Below are 17971 nucleotides of genomic sequence, written 5' to 3'. Positions count from 1 at the left end.
AACAACAATGTTTTAAAATAAAGATTTCACTTTATTGCCATATGAAAACACGTAACTCCAAGAAAGCTTAGATCATAATAAAACTTGCAAATCTTTAAGATACCACAAGACACTTTGTTATTGTTTTTTTCTGAAATAGGCCAACATGGGTATCCCCTTACAGAACCCGTTAAATAAAATTTACAATCATAATGCTGGGGCTGGTAAAACAGGCAAGACTTTATACATCTTAAATGCAAGTAGATACTCTCATATGCAAATCATGCTTCAATTCTTTGGCCATGGTAACTAGGAGAAAACATACCTCATGTAGTGAAGAATCTCAAACACACTGTGGGCTAATCCCACAATACAGGACAAACCACAAGGGAAAATGCTGTGCAACAGAAACAGAAACAGAAAAATAGAAGTATTTGCTGGAATAAAAGGGATTTTTTGGCTTTGATTTCAGTATTTGTACGCAACAAAAGCATGTGTATCATAGACCAATATATAAATACCCTAAATTCAGACATTGTTAGAACACCTATTATATAACCATGACAGACCACACTGAAATATGTAACATTACACCCTGAATCCGAAGCACAACATCGTATAATTAAAGTTCACTAATATTTGTCCTCTTTTTTCACATTAGGAAAAACTTCCTGACAATAAGAGCTGTTCAATAGTGGAATATACTTACTCAGAGTATGGTGGAGTTCCCTTCTCTGGAGGTTTTTAAGCAGAAGCTGGATGGCTATCTGTTTCAAGTGCTTTGACTGTGTGTTCCTGTATGGCAGAGGGTGGGGCTGGATGGCTGTGGGGTCTCTTCCAACTATAATTCTATGATTCATTCAAATTTGATCATTGTACTACATCTATAGTTCACTGTTATTGTTGTGTCTTCAAGCCGTTTCTGCACAGGGTTTGCATGGCAAGATTTGTTCTTTGCTTTCTCTAAGTTGCTCAATGTCAAGCAGAGAAAGTCTGACCAGGCCACTTCAAAATACAAGACAGTACATGGTGAGTAAAATTTTATAATCAGGATCGTCCTATCCCAAACATTATCCTTGGCTGAATTAGAAAATATTATACTTGTACAAGACAGACAAGACAGAATATGAAACACTGGCTTACATTTATCCGTACAAAGATAGCTTGTACTGAACTGATTGATAAAAACTCCATTAACTAATATGATTTCTTAGAATTAAAACAGCTAATTTCCCTCTGAATTCAGGTCAAATACTACAAGGCTGAATTGAGTCAGACTCTCAAACACTGACTACTAACAAAACCAGAGAAGTGAAAAGTGATTGCTTCAATCAAGATGTACTAGAATTCTATCTTATACTTTGTGATGAACAAGTAGTAGAAATAGTGGAGCTAGATTTTTGCATAGAAAAGAGACAAAAGGACTTTATATGGATAAAGGAAATTATGGATAATATCAAACCCTATTGAAATGAAGGACTTCTGGCCAAAGTATACCATAGAGTCATGCATAACACAGATAATGCCTAGAGGTGATTTATTCTGTCAGACACGGATAAAATGAATTCACAGATACTAGCCACATGGATAGCACCAAACCAGAAGAGTGACCCTGAGGTTATGGCAGATAGCTCAAAAAGGTATTAAATCAATTTGCAAAAGTAATGAAACAGATAAATGTCATCCCACCTACTATTAGTATTATAATGTATGCATTATGGTGCAATTTATGTTAAGACATGCAGATTACTAACAACTGTTCTGGTTTCTACAGCACTGGAAAAGTGTAGGTACTATATAAAACAATGATCAGGGATTTAGAGCACTTTCCTTAAAATTGAGACTACAGCACCAGAGGCTTAATATCATAGAAACAAGAGTAAAAAAGCACATTTGAAACAAAGACCAAAATATTACAATATGTTTCTACAAATTAAATATGTAATTTTTCTTAAAGCTTGGGACCAGAGGTTTTAAATTAATTTTTTTCCTAATTTTGGAATACCTGTGTTTCCATATAGGTACAGGATATCTTGATGATGGTACTCAGGTATTATTGCTAGATTTGAGTATTTTGGATTTTGAAATTCTGGATAAGAAATGCTCAGTCTGAACTCCTCACAATATTATAGAAAAGTATGTTTTTAAGCAAGGATTTGAATAATCATATCTCTTATGCTGATAAATTAGAAACACAGTTATGTAATCAATCAGGACTGTTAATAATACTATGAGAAGGAATGAAAGGAAGAAAAATAAAGACAATATATATTAGTACAAATAAATAATTTAATGTTACTACAAATAATGAAGCTATAGACATGACACCAAATTGGGCACCTGACAGGCTTTCTGGCTTTCATTAGACTACTAAGGCCCATTAACCAAAACAGTGGTTCCCAACCTTTGGGCCTCCAGGTTTTTTGGACTTCAACTCCCAGAAATCCTAGCCAGTTTACTAGCTATTAGGAACTATGGGGGCTGAAGTCCAAAACACCTGGAGGCCCAAAGGTTGGGAATCACTGAACTAAAACCAGAAGCAGAAGACACACACTAATCTATATATATAAAAGGATAATGAAATTTAGGCCTAGGACAAAACAACAAAACTACACATCCCAGAAACACTAAACTTGGCAGCACAACCCCTCATCCATGCCTCTACATTCATACATTAAACAGCTCCAGCTACTCCAGAAACCGGCCAGGCTTTGAGAGTGCAAGGCTAGTCACTGCTATTCCACCTGGCCAACAAAGGATTCCCATAAGCCACAGCAACGCGTGGCCGGGCAAAGCTAGTTCTATACAAAAATCTACTCAAAGCTTCTGCGCCCATCACATTTACTTTTCAGTGGGTACCCTGTTTCCCTGAAAATAAGACATCCCCGGAAAATAAGACCTAGTGGAGGTTTTGCTGAATTGCTAAATATAAGGCCTCCCCTGAAAGTAAGACCTAGCCAAGTTTTTGTTTGGAAGCTGGTAAATATACATACCATAGAGCAGGGGTCCCCAAACTAATGCCTGGGGGCCGGATGCGGCCCTCCAAGGTCATTTACCTGGCCCCCGCCCTCAGTTTTATAATATAATAATTTTATATCAGTTTTAATAATATAATATATTGTATATACATATAATATTGATAATATTATGTTATACAATATAATACTAATAATAATACCATATAATAATATTAATTATATGTTATATATTACATATTATATAATAGTATAGTGGTATAGTTCAATATATTAATATATAATGCTAATATTGTACTATGCTAATAATATAATGTATTGTATGTACATACAGCTGCTCTGAGTCCCCTTCTGGGTGAGAAGGGTGGGATATAAATGTAGTAAATAAATGCAGTAAATAAATAATTAATTTTAGACTTAGGCTCGGCCAAAGTCTGAAATGACTTGAAGGCACACAACAACAACAATCTTAATTAACTTGACTATCTCATTGGCCAGTAGCAGACCCACACTTTCCATTGAAATCCTGATAGGTTTATGTTGGTTAAAATTGTTTTCATTTTTAAATATTGTATTGTTCTTTCATTGTTGTTGTTGCACTACAAATAAGACATGTGCAGTATGCATAGGAATTAGTTCCTATTTTTTTTTCAAATGATAATTCGGCCCCTCAACAGTCTGAAAGATAGTGGACCGGCCCTCTGCTTCAAAAGTTTGAGGACCCCTGCCATAGAGTGTTGTACATGGAAATAATGGTAATAACAAGAGATTCTTGATAGGATTCACAGTTTGGTTATGCTGGTTTGTGATGACAACTACTGTACAGTATATAATGTTCATTTTTTGTTCAACAATAAATGTGAATTCTTCTTCATGGAAAAATAAGACATCCCCTGAAAATAAGACCTAGCGCAGCTTTGGGAGCAAAAATTAATATAAGACACTGTCTTATTTTCGGGGAAACACGGTAGGAGTGATTTTGTTATTACTCCTAAATCATGACAGTCAGAAATCTTTACTAATCTACTTCAATCAATGAGAGAACCATCAGCTTTTGGGTGTCCATAGTTATCTCCGTCAGTCATAGCACCACCACTTCTGGCACTTTGAAAAGTCTGTTTAAAAAATGGTGGCAGCAGTAGCTTTGTCATGGGCTCCAGCACTTCTTTCAGGTTTTCTCAGCATGGATGAAAATCTGAGACTACAAGTAAAATAAGTCTGGGCTGGGAAACCATTGAGGAAGCAACCCTCTGCACTCTTTGTAGCAACTTCCAAGCCACAGCAGAGAGCACAAGGGGGCGGGGGGCTTCTCCTTCTCCTGCAGCCACTACTGTTCTTCAATGCATCCAGCAAGCTCATTCCTGAAGCGCACTGGGCTGTACAGTTTCTCTTCATTCCAGTGGGCAAAGCAGAAGCAGCACAGTTTGAATTCCAAGGGAACTCGAATTAAGGATTATGCAATCATTAAGAGGAGGGGAAACTATGCAACTGAACATTCTCTGGGCCAGCTTTGGCAATGAGCCTGCTGGGCACATGCAGGAACAGAAATAGAGGCAGCAGGTCAAACATGTTATGGCCAGCTCAGATAGCAAGGATGAGGAGTTGCTAAAAGAGCCAGCTGAGAAGATGGAGGCTAGCAGCTCCCAATAACCTCAGTGCTGAGACCTCATGCTGTGGACAATGTTACTATCTGCTTGAGTCCAACGGCTGTTTGCCTTTGAACTTGGACATGACTCCGCTGCTTCCCAGTTTGTTATCAAAGGACTTCTGACTTTGATTTCTGGAATTCTCAATCTTTGCATTGGCATCTTGGTTTGTTTGTACTTCATGTTTCTGACTTTGGAACAGACTATATATTCTGCTGTTTTCCAAGAACTCTTGTATCTGGCATTTCTCTCACTGGACCATTTACACTGGCTGGTTAAGCACTTCAGTGTGTTTGTTTGGACCTAGGCCTTAATTAGTCTAATGGAAGGAGAAGAATACACCCAAACACACACACCACTCTCTCTGCAACAGATGGAAAACCATAAAAGGGATGCTGCATAAAGATCAGAGGGGAGTCTATGCTTCCTTCAGGAATTCATCAGAAGTGATGGTTGAAAAAAACAGTGATGGTAACAAAGCAGATTTGGGGCATTCTTCACTTTCCTCCTTCATCTTCTCAACAGAGACATGAGAGTCAGCAGTGAACACCTGAGGCAGCTTCTGCTGAATTTTTCCAATAAACTTCCAGTACAGATGTGCCAAAGGCAACAGACAAAAGATAAGAAATCAGTCACCTCTCCAGAGAAGTTGGGGACAAAGAGGAGGTGGAGACTAACAGGCCATCTTGAACAACTGAAGGCAGGTGGATGGGAAAGAGTCTGTCTGGGGAGAGATTACTGTAAAATAAGCACCCAGCCTTTCTGTCTCCCCACCAAGGGAATCCAAGGAACCCATGCACAGTCCCAAAACTTTACCCTTGAATTATCCATGTGATATATTAAAAACCATAATTTTGACCCCCAAACCTGCCCTGGACCTATACATGAGGTTGACATATACACAAGTATATGTGGTATCAATTCAACTCTAACGAGAATCCTATGGGGTATAAGGATAGTCAAAGAAGGAGATAGTTCTTACAGCAAGAAGTTTAGATGGAATCACTTATGTTTTCTTTCTAATGAAGAGAATTTTTAAAAGAAAAACTACCCATAGATTTGGCCAAAAGCTGAAAAAAAACATTTCTTTAAAATAACCATGTCAACTACTATTGATTTCTAATACCTATTTTTATACCTGATAAAAATGCATTCTCTATATTTTACAGCTGCTTGTAATCACTTGATCTTAAGTTTTTATGCTGTAATTGGAAGCAAACAATTTATTATTTAACATAACATGTACTACTGTTGCTTGACAAGCTAAAACACGTATAACTGTTTTACTGCTCCACAAAAGACTCTCAGAAGGGTCGGTCTCAGAACTGGGAAATTTAGACAGACTACACACAATGCCTCAGAGTGATTGTTCAGGGATGACTTCAGATATGAAATTAGTTCCATTCAACCAATATTATAATCCCTCTCTTTTACATCGGATTAAGTGTGTATTAGCCACCTAAAATCTAGTTTAGTGCTCCCATTCCTCCACACTGCTGCCTATTTATGTCCTATGCAGCAAAATTTATAGCACCCAAGGCAGGCGTTATAGATACACTTATTCACTACTAATGATCAACTCTTTTAATTTCTCATGCTGTCTCAATATGGCAGATGCTTCATCTTTCCTCAAAAATACTGATCTTCACAACTAATTGATGTTTGAAGACTTCATTTATTATAAAATGAATAAACAATAGAAGTTTTGTAAGTAAAAATATAAATGTGGATCATAACAATACTATAATGAGTACTAAAAATGAACATGTATTATTTGACTCCTTGCTTGAATGTTAACCCCCAAATTGTTAAGAGCTGAAACTGTTTCTGCGCATGTTGAACTATATGTTGAACTGCAACATTAAATATAATGAGTTTTTCTTGATCTCTAGATTATTCTCTGGTCCTGAGAACAACAAAGAGAAGCAGGAACTTCAGGTCAGCAGAGAGAAATTGAATAGTCTTTTCATCTGCTATTAAATCTCCAGACAGATGGTTGTACTCTTTTGGAATCACTACTGCAGTTTACTCTGCTAGAAACCACTTAGAAATCTTTGCAATTTAAAAGTAATGTTCTTCGATCAGAACTTTTCCACTGGGCTCTTTAATACTGAACAATTTAGTCACAGATTGTGAGGTGAGGTGGAGAACAAGAGGCATCTAGATGGCAAATCGCATTTTGGGGGGGGGGGGGGAGAGAGAGAGAGAGAGAGAGAGAGAGAGAGAGAGAGATTTGGCTAGCTAGCTGCTGGATGCCATCTGTGCTTTATCAGTGGGATTCCTAACCCTTTTAAAGAGGGGTTTAATGTATTTTATTTGATACTGTACTGACTAAAAAACACTGGCTTAAACATATTAAGAATATAGATTAGCAAAAATAAAGAGGTAACAATATGAACAAGGGAAAAAGAACATGTAGACCAATACGATAGAATAGTTACTGGAATCTTGTTCTGAAAACTAACCAGAAATGTCATATTAGGGTTAAAATAATATCCATCCCATATCTAAACTAAAAAGGAGAGAGATTAATATTTTTAAGCGTATGAAATAAGCCAGTGGTTCCCAAACCTTTTCAGTCATGGAACCCTTCTGAAGACATTTTTTCCCACAGAACCCTAACTCTGTTCCTGATTTGTATTAAGCATTGTGAACCCCAAAAGTCTTTCTTCTTTTATGTTGCCTGAGTACTTTGTATAACACAGTACATTTGGAAATAAACAGAAAACATTTTAAATATAACCACGAACATGAGATTGCCCTGAACCGAATGAAGGGACTAGCAGTACACTAGTATTTATAAGACAAAGAACCTTCTGGATGTTGCTAGAAAACCCAAGAGCATTTAGCATGTGTGCAAGTAACTTTCTTGGAACTTCCATGTACTTTCTCTAGAGAAATCATGTGGGTTTGAGGTGTCGGGCTGTGATGACATGACTTGCTTATTCGGAGAAAATCTGCACTACCCCTTCCATCAGAGACAATCAAACATTTCACCATGTAGCTTTATTTTAAAATTCATTTTCAATTTGATTTTTAAGATTTTTCATGGAACTCCTATGATACTTTTGCAGAACGGTATGGTTCCACTGAAGAGTTTGGGAACCACTGAAATACACAGTCTTTTTTATTGTTCACATGCTTTTTTAATTCAGAAAGTTGTTTTTTTTAGCAAAATAAGATTCTAGATTCTGACCTTTCAATTTCTGATAAGTATGAATACTCTACTTTGCAAGGCCTTAAGTCTGCAATGTCCACTGCGATTTGTCATATCCTGCATTTGACTGTGTCACTTGCTTGAGTAGAATAAAATATGAGCCTTTCCACGGATGGTTTCCTACTAGTAGAGTTACTACTTGGGGGGTGGGGGGAGGAGAGAGACCAAAGGAGGTCATCTCTTTGGTGGGAGCTACACAACAATGGCCATGCTGTTTGAGAGAAGCAATGAGGACTACCTGTAGATTAAGTATACTACCTGTTTTTTTTTTCATTGCTTCTGCCTACCAAATATGTTTTCAAATGAAGGGGGAAAGATTAAAGGAATTAGGAGAAAGCAACCAGGGTTGTAGCATGCCGAGGTGAACATAAAAGGGGAAACAGTTGGATTAACATAAATGAGGGAGGTTAGCTGTCCTCTAGTTCAAACTTTCTTGATTGCTTTGGCAAGAGTCCCTAGGGCTGAAAATGCTCTGCTGGATATGAAGCCAATATACAGGAAAATGGCAGCTATGCAGACTTGATTTTGGATGTACAGGTTGATCTGGCCCGAGTAATAGAAATCTGGCTGGATACTGCTGAGAGTGTCAATCTGTCAGCTCTACCCATCTGTATTCTCTATGCTGCAGCAGATGAGAACCAGGGATTAGAGCTGAAGTGGTTTATTGTGTTTCCAACCATCTGATCAGGTGCCCTATCCCGCAGTTTGCTGATTTTAAGTGTAAAGGTGACTAAATCAGAGTAGCAATTCTGCTGGTATATTGGCTTTCCACACTGCTCAATACTCTCCCTGCATGAGCTGGCCTTGAAAGTGGCGCTGGAGTCTCTCAGCTTTTTGTATTCAATATTGTGGTGACTTCCTAAAAAATCCAAGTCTTGGTTTATTTCAAATGGTATCACTTAGGATTTTACTTGTGTGCTGAATGAGATGATGATGATCTTAGAATGGAAAACCTTTCTACAGTTCCACTGACAAATTGCTATCTAGTGAAGTTTAAACTCACTGGGGCTTGAAGCCTCTGGAGGAGGGGAAGGCTATACTTTAAAAAAAAATCACAAGTCTATCGCTTCTGAAGCAGAAAAAAACCATACAAAATAAAGAAAATACATGAAGACGGTCAGTGAGAGAGGGGCCATCTTAGTCATCATGGATGCAAGATTCCTTTACAGTAGTAGCGCAGAATGATGCCCTACTATACTTTGTATAAAATGGAAACAAAACGTTCTTCTAGTTTTCTTACTCCCCTTGTTGAAACAATAATTGATTCAAATTTGATTTTTACTGGTAAACTAAAAAAAACTACTGCTATGTTATATATGCCTGTCCTTGAAAAATGTTTAGAAACTTCAACTGCCATCATTCTACTGGCTGCACAGAATACATTTCCTTGGTATAGATCCATCACTTACTGGATATCCTCACAGGGGTATCTGCTGAAGATAAAGAACATGGCCTTTTGTGATTCATCCTAGATGCTAAAACTCTTATGTTAGACTGGTCTTCTCCTTGTTATTCCCTCGAAGTGATAGGCAAAGACTTCTTTACTCATACAGTTCTGGGGAAATTAACTATTTTTAATACACTCTAATTGTGTGCTGTACTGATGTCTTGCCTTTTTAGTTTGGTCTATTTACACTGTCATTATTGTTACAAAAATTTTAATTACATCTTAATGATAATCTTTGGGTTTCACCTATATCATATGTACTTACTTTATTTTGTAAGCTATCTTGACACCTAGTTGGAAGGAAAAGAGCAAGATATAAAGTCGCTGCTTCTCCATTATTAAAACAAGAAGACTGATACCATTTATCAGAGCAAAAGATTAAAATTTCTTAAGATGCTGGAAATATTTCTCCACTTGTGAACTGTACTTATTCTCAATAAAAATTTAGAAGACAGAAAAAGATTTACCCTCTCCATTTTGTAAGATTTACCCATACAATTAGGTCTCTCTGTAATATATTCTTTTTTTCTGTGAGGCAGTAGCCTTTTGACTCTAGAACAATTGAAAAGCTATTCAGTCACAGCTAAAATGTCAGCTCCTCTCCATTAACCCTTTATCACCTTAACAAAGTGTTACAATCCAATCTAGATAGCTAGAATAGTCAGAACTAATTTCCTATTTGCTTATGAGTTTTTGCCCAGACATGTACAGAATGTGCAAAATATTCTGGATTTTATTATATCTAGAATCATAGAATCATAGAATAGTAGAGTGGGAAGAGACCTCATGTATCCTAATCATGTTTCACACCTATGTTAAACATTGTGAATAACTATCCACTTAGTATCTCAGAAACAAAGAATAAATCTGTTAGTTGGGTCATATCTTTGAATTCCATTCAAAAGTTAATGTTTTATGCAGAGAGATCTGTAAAGCCCAACTATATATCAGAACTCTCCAGTAAGATGGATTTCATTCTTCCCAAACCAAGATGCTCACCTCTAAAAAAATGAAATGAGTAAATAAATGAACATAATGTTTCCTAAGTAGTAAAATGTTACTTGCTTATAACGACAGTCCCTGAGTAACAAACATCCAACTTACAAATGACTCATAGTTAAGAACAAGGGTGAGACAACAGGAAGTGAGAGAAATCTACACCTCAGAAGGGAAATTCACTCCTGAAAGTTTTCACGGGGAAAGGTGTCTCCTGTAGAGTTTAATAATCAATCCTTGTTTCCATAACAAGTCAATTTTTTTTTTCAAAATCCAATTATCAGAGGGACAGAGAGGTGAACTCTTTTGAACAGGGACAGACAGCAAAACAAATTCCAGAAAAGTGTTCACTCTTCCCTATGAGATCCAAAGCTAAAAGATATATATTTTTGGCTGGAGTGACACTTTAAAAATGAACCTCTTCCAATTTACATACGTATTCAACTTAAGAACAAACCCTAAAAAACCTATCTTGTTCGTAACTTGGGGACTGTCCGTATTATATTACAGCCAGCTTTTACTTACGATAACTTTGGTGTTGTTTTATTGATACTAGAAAAGTATAATTTGTCAACATCCTGTTTTTATAATGTGCACCTTTCAACCACCTTCTTGTAAAGTCCCTCAAAAAGGCCAAATCAATGTTTCCTGAACTGATTTTTTTTAAAGCCCCACGCATCATGAAACTAGGTATCATCTTTAAATCAGTTTTTATTGGCTGCCTCCAAGTTCTCTCACTTGCAGGTTATATCAGGGTCAAACGTCTCACATGCTTCTTCCATTTGACCCAGTATGCTATCCTGCTCAATAGTTCAAGACTACACAAGTGACATTTTACTATACTGGAGGTCATTTGGAGAAAATAGTAGCAGCAGAACGTGTGGCTTGTCTTGAGATTTGGGGAGATAAAATTGATCCCCAGGCATTGAAATGAGAGAAGTAGGGGAAGGGAAAAACAAATTCTACCAAAAATTGTTCACAACCTCACAGCACAAAGAAAGGTTGTGATAATTGTTTTGTGCTATCCGTGAAGCAAAATTCAATAGCAGCTGCCATTAAGCATACCACACATTCCACAGCTTCCACAGCTTGAACGTAAGCTAGTCAGTCTCACTGAAAAACAAACTTTCTTTTGGAAAGAGTTACAAATTCTACTTATAAATGCAGTATTTATTGCTCACTATCTCTAGTTTGAGAACCGGTGTGTTACAGTGGTTTGAGTGTTGGGTTACAGTACTGGAGATCAGCATACAAATCCCTGTTCAGCCATAGAAACCCACTAGGTGACCTTGAGCAAGTCATACTCTCTCAGATTCAGATGGAAACAAAAGCAATTTTCCCTCAATAAACAAATATTGACAAGAAAATTACATGAAGGCTTTAGCTTAAGGTTGCCATAAGTCGGAAATAACACAATAACAATCATTGTCTCAACTGAACTAAATAAACTAGAATCAGGACATTATCTGAAGCTAGTTTTTAATGAGCTGGCTTTGCATTTCGACTAACCTACTCCTTAACCCTGTCTCTGCTTCTTTTGGTTTACTGATGTAGCTTAGCCCTCTATTAAACATTCTAAGGGCAGTAGAGAAGGAAGACAGTAATCTAGTGTCAATGTGAGTTTGTTAACTTTCTAGCACTTCACAGAAAAAGCTGAAGACTTACTTTTAGCATTTTGACTTATAAACCGAAGGAAGTATAAGATGGAAGTTAAAATGTCCATCAAAATTTCTGGGGATTAGTCAGGTTGGTCTGATGCAGAAAAATAAAGCCAAGGAGTCCAGTGATGTCTTGAAGATGAATTTATTATAACATGTGCTACAATATGTATATCACAATACATTAATTCCTACAAGAATTGCTGTTGTTTTTGTTGTATCTACAATGCACAAGCACAACATCCACTGCACAGCTTTTTTGTAATCACTAGCCAGTTGTAAATATAAAACAAATGTTGATTCAATCTTACACAAACTGATTGAATGCAGACGATTTTAAATATGAGTTTTCTAAAAATGATTTTGTAATTTCAAAGTGAGACAAAATACAGCATCAAGGTAACACCAGGAACTAATCAGTACTTCCAGGATAATAAGGTACACAGCACCTTTGACCCCCCAGGTACTAGATGCTCCATTATCCTAGGTAAAAATGGCCATCACCATCCAAACATTTTGGGGGTAAAAATATGAGCAGCTCTCTCATCTTATAAAATCTCAGCTCTCTCATCTTATAACTCTTTGTTCCCAACAAATTTTGAGACCACAGAATTTGGAACCAGGTTGTCTGAAGCTCACCTGCACCCGAACCAAATTTGCTTTGGTCTTAAAATCAGTCCAAAGGTATCTGCTCAGGTATGGCAAAAAAGAGATCGAATAGCAACAATGTCATTTATGTGGTGGCGCCATATTTGTGGGCATCTACTTCAATTTCCTCTTTAGATATTTTTAACCAGACTCATATGATTCACATGTTTTTATGCTGGCCACTTAAGGTGCTACCAATGGTTTGGTTAGAAACTGTGTGTGTGTGTGTGTATAGATAGATAGATAGATAGATAGATAGATAGATAGATAGATAGCATTAGCCACATTCTGGTAACTTTTTCCTGAAAGGCAGGGTAGAAATGTTTTAAAGTAAGCAAAAAAATAACAGTGTGGGACTATACATGACAAGTTATGCATAAGTTATGTATAAGTTATTTATAAATCCCACTTAGCCTAATAATATTCTCAAGAAATTCTGTAATCTGCAAGCTCTGTGGCCCTAATATAGGACCTCCAGTTCCTGAGTAACTATATCAATATTAACCATATTTTACAACAATAAATAATCTGTCATCCCGAAGTGACTGCCCAAGTGCACTACAGAATTTCAAAGTGAAATTTATAATTTAAATCAGTTTGAAAAATTCACACCGCTTCATAAAGCTACTAACCTGACATGACACATTTGTTTTAATAATCCAACAACATAAGAGGAAATGTATCAACTATTCCTTGAAATATTGCCACACAACAAACTTTTCCAAATTGCTGGCCGATTAATAATATTTAACATTTGGAAGACTGTCTCCTTGCCGAGTCTTATCTCTGTTAGGCAGCACATTGGAAATACAGTAGAGTCTCACGTATCCAACACTCGCTTATCCAACGTTCTGGATTATCCAACGCATTTTTGTAGTCAATGTTTTCAATATATCGTGATATTTTGGTGCTAAATTCGTAAATAGAGTAATTACTACATAGCATTACTGTGTATTGAACTACTTTTTTTTTTGTAAAATTTGTTGTATAACATGATGTTTTGGTGCTTAATTTTTAAAATCATAACCTAATTTGATGTTTAATAGTCTTTTCCTTAATCCCTCCTTATTATCCAACATATTCGCTTATCCAACATTCTGCTGGCCCGTTTATGTTGGATAAGTGAGACTCTACTGTACAACCAAAAAAAGTTCAAATAAAGTGTGGGCAGTGTTTTTTTTTAGCCCACAAGCTATGGAACACTGTTCAAATGTTATCTACAACACAGTAGCAGATATTACTGTGTAATTTTGAATTAATAAGCTTACAGATCTAAAGAAGATAGACATTCTTCTGAGTTAAGATTGAACGAAAATATATTGTTGAAAACAAGCTTCTTCAGGTTGCCTTCGATTTCACCAGCTCCTGAGACCCTGACTCCTACATAATGCAAAATAATACTGAGAAATGCAAACCATCCTGCAAGCTAATAAAAGATACTGAACTTTTTTTTCCTTCTAGCATGCCTTGAATTATGTACTACTTGCCAGATATCCTGTAATCACAGGTGTCTTTTTCTAAGATAACTTCTCTAGTACAAGAGGATTGAAGTACAGTGAGTTCTGCTACAGGGCAAATCAAAGCAAGTGGAAAGGTGGAAGGTACAGTAGAGTCTCACTTATCCAACACTCGCTTATCCAACGTTCTGGATTATCCAACGCATTTTTGTAGACAATGTTTTCAATATATCGTGATATTTTGGTGCTAAATTCGTATATACAGTAATTACAACATAGTATTACTGCGTATTGAACTACTTTTTCTGTCAAATTTGTTGTTTAACATGATGTTTTGATGCTTAATTTGTAAAATCATAACTTAATTTGATGTTTAATAGGCTTTTCCTTAATCTCTCCTTGTTATCCAACATATTCGCTTATCCAACGTTCTGCCGGCCTGTTTATGTTGGATAAGTGAGACTTTACTGTAATATTCCTCTTTTTTATTTTGAAGTAAAATAACACTTCCTCTGTGCGAACAGGACCGGATTCTATTCAAGAGCCAAAAGGCCCATCTTAAGGCAGTTTGACACCACTAACTACCACGGAATGGTATGGAATAATAGTTTTCCAAGATCTTTGGTTTTCTCTGCCAAAGAGTGCTGGCAACACAATCAAACCACAAATCCTAGGATTCCATAGCAATTACCCATGGCAGTTAAACAGATGTTAAACTGCATTAATTCTATAATGTAGATTTACCCTACCAGGGGGCATAACAAAACATGCAAAAAAATGGGTTGCAATCCACATGCTTAAAGAGGCCAAAGGATTCATTTTTTAAAAAAGCTCTGAAACAAACTAACACAGCTACCTCCTCTGTGTGAACAGGACATGATTCCGTTGAAGTCCAAGGGCACATCTACAATGTTGAGTGTAATTTTGACATGGGAACTGTAGTTTCAAAAGTTTTTTAGCCTCCTCTGCCAAAGAGTGCTGGCACATCACTAAATCTGCAAATTCCACAGCCCTGAGCCATGGCAGTTTAAGTGGTGTCAAACTGTGTTAATTATACAGAAATGCACTCCTAGATCAGATCATGGGGGTTGTGGTTTGGTGACGTACCAGCAGTCATTGTCAGAGAAGCCCTTGTCAGAGAAGCCGTCTGGGGGGTGGTGCTCACCTCCATTTCTAAGCCGAAAAGTCGGCGTTGTCCGTAGACGCCTGCTAGGTCATGTGGTCAGCATGACTGCATGGAGCATCGTTACCTTCCCACCAAAGCGGTACTTAATGATCTACTCACATTTGCATGTTTTCAAGCTGCTAGGCTGATAGAAGGTGTGGCTAACAGCGGGAGCTCATACCGATCCCCGGATTCGAACTGTCGACTTTTGAGTCAGCAAGTTTAGCAGCTCAGCGGTTTAATCCGCTGCAGCACCGGGGACTCCATAATAATAATAATAATTTATTTATAACCCGCCCTATCACCCAGAGGCAAAAATAACAAAATGGCAAACACTCAATGCCGAAAATAAACAAATAACAAATCAGAACAGTCTCAATATAAAATTATAAATCTAACCTAAAAATAACTATGAATTAAACTTAAATAAATAATAAAATAATGATACATTATTTCTACCCCGCCACCATCTCCCAAAAGGGACTTGCGACAGCTTACAAAGCACTCATAATATAAAAATACATACGGTGCAATAAATACAGATACATCAATATCAAAGAAAAACATTATTTACATAATCAATACATAAAACAATACCACAATAAAATCCATCAACCCCAAAATATGAATAACAACTAACCTGTCATATAAAGTGTTTTCAGTGAAAAAAACAATGGGCCTACAATTTAAAACTTTTGGCCTCTATACCTATTGGAAAGCTTGGTTAAAGAGCCACGTTTTTAGGTTGGACTGAAAACATTAGAGGGTGGGGAGTAGCCTAATTTCCATAAACATAACAACACATCACCCATATTTACCACATAATAAACTCTTAAATATTAGACTAAAAAGGCATTAGAAGCTATAAACACCTATGAAATTCATGAGGTCATCAACAAGTCGACAGCAATCCATTGCCAGTTAAAAGTGGTGCTGAGCAGTATTCGTTCTCCATTGTAGCTGGTCTTGGGACACTGGGGCAAAACTTCGGGCAGCTATCAAGTTGGTCAAATATCCCAGCCAGGGAGCAAGATCCCAGGCGCCACTCTCAATTTCTCTCTAAAACTGCCAAAACAAGACATCTTCCACGTTCAATAGAAGCCTCCTTCCAGGCCAGGCATGGGCAACTTGGGCCCTCCCAAGTTTTGGACTTCAACTCCCACAACTCCTAATAGTCTCGGGCCCTTTCCTTTTCTCCTTCAGCCACTTAATACACGTTTGTGTTTATTTGCTATTAATTGCTGTATTTCAATATTAATGTCAAGTCTATACAGAATTTATGGTATGATATAGAATGAAGCAATATTATATTCGTTAGTTCTACTGTATTTTTAATAATAATGCTCCAGCAACTACAAACTGCATTTATGTGGGATCTACCAGTCCCCATGGATGCTAATATGGCAGTGTACTAAATTTACAAAACTAAAACACTCGAACTTTATTTTTGGACCTTCCAATGTGCACATTGGAAGTTTCTGGCTGTTGGAGCATTATTATTAAAAATAGATCTAACTAATACAATATTACTTCATTCCATATCATACCATAAACTCTATATAGACTTGATATTAATACTGAAATACTGAAATTAAAAGCAAGTAAACACGAACTTAAAGTAACGGTTTTAATGTATTAAGCGGCTGAGGGGGGAAAGGAAGGGACCTGAAGCTGTTAGAACTTGTGAGAGTTGAAGTCCAAAATACCTGGAGGGCCCAAGTTGGCCCATGACTGGGGTTGCTAAATCTTGCCTTGTTACGAATTGTGGGCGTTGGAGTCCAAAACACCTGGAGGGCCCAAGTTGGCCCATGCCTGCTCCAGGCCGTTCTGTGAGGAATCTCCTCCTCTTTCCAAGCCGTAAACACAGGTTCCCGCTTCCCTTGAATCGGCCTCCCGCTTTCCACACTCTCCCGCCAAGAGGAGAAGAACCCAAGCAGACATTTCCAACCCACTCTTTCCTTCTCCGGTTCCCGCCAATGGCCCCTGGAAGGAGGGAGGGAAAGAGGGAGGCGAGGGCCCGCTCCCGAAGAAGGAAGGCAGGCAGGCGGGCGGGCGGGAAAACACACACAAGCCACGCACACGACGCAAGAGGGCGAGCTTGGGGCCCAGTGCAGGCCGCCGCCCTTCCATTGTCACGCGAAAGGCAGGCCCGGCGGGGCGAGAGAGAGAAGAGGCCCGGGAGGAGCCGAGAACTAGCTGTTTCCTTTTTCCCTCCTTCCCTCCGAGGCCCGAAGGAGAGAGGAGAGAAAGGGAGCCATGAAGCGGGCCTCCTCCTCCTCCGCCTCGCTGCCCCCGCCCCTCGCGCCTCCATCTTGGATTCCGGCCTCCAGGCCCCCTCACTCCCTCCCTCCTCCCTCCCGCCTCCGCTGACGGGGAGGAATTGTTTTATTTTGTACCTCGGCGGGGCCGGCGCCCCCGGGCCTTCCGACGAGGGAGAGCGAGGGGTCCAAGCGGGCCGGGGCCTCCACAACGCGCGGTGGTGCCGGGGGGCCGCACCTCAGCGGAGCCGCAATCCTAAACCGCCATCTGGCGGCGTTTCCGACCCGCCAATGGCGCAGCCGCCGCCGCCGCCGCCAGCCGGACCCCGCGCGCCCCCTGCCGGCCAAGGGTGGCACTGCGCCTGTGCGCCCCACCCGCCCACCAAAACAGCTTTTCGCGCGGAAATGTCTGCACATGCGCAGTGCGGTGTTTTGGGGGGGTTCTCCCTCCCCCCGCTGTAGCCCTCTTCTTGCGCGCGCAGCCCCTCCATTCCGTCTCTCTCCTCCCCACCTTAGGCGGAAGTA

The 17971-nt window shown here is 38.6% G+C and overlaps 1 protein-coding gene across 2 annotated transcripts in view; it reads right to left on the bottom strand.

Annotated features, from left to right (window-relative positions):
- Nucleotides 1-17750, bottom strand: part of stag1 (STAG1 cohesin complex component) — a 135298-nt gene extending 117548 nt beyond the window's left edge. Inside the window, exon 1 of one of the 2 annotated variants that reach the window (XM_008106421.3) lies at nucleotides 17585-17750. The gene's annotated coding sequence lies outside the window, so the exon portion shown is untranslated. Of the gene's footprint in view, nucleotides 1-16060; nucleotides 16394-17584 lie in introns of those variants that run through there. The other variant, XM_062976459.1, reaches the window with a different exon arrangement.
- Between the last annotated feature and the right edge of the window lie 221 nt (nucleotides 17751-17971).

Source organism: Anolis carolinensis, chromosome 3, assembly GCF_035594765.1.
Source record: "Anolis carolinensis isolate JA03-04 chromosome 3, rAnoCar3.1.pri, whole genome shotgun sequence".
Lineage (NCBI taxonomy): Eukaryota > Metazoa > Chordata > Lepidosauria > Squamata > Dactyloidae > Anolis > Anolis carolinensis.
The sequence above is the reverse complement of the archived record's forward strand: the minus strand, read 5'-3'. Positions and strand labels throughout refer to the sequence as shown.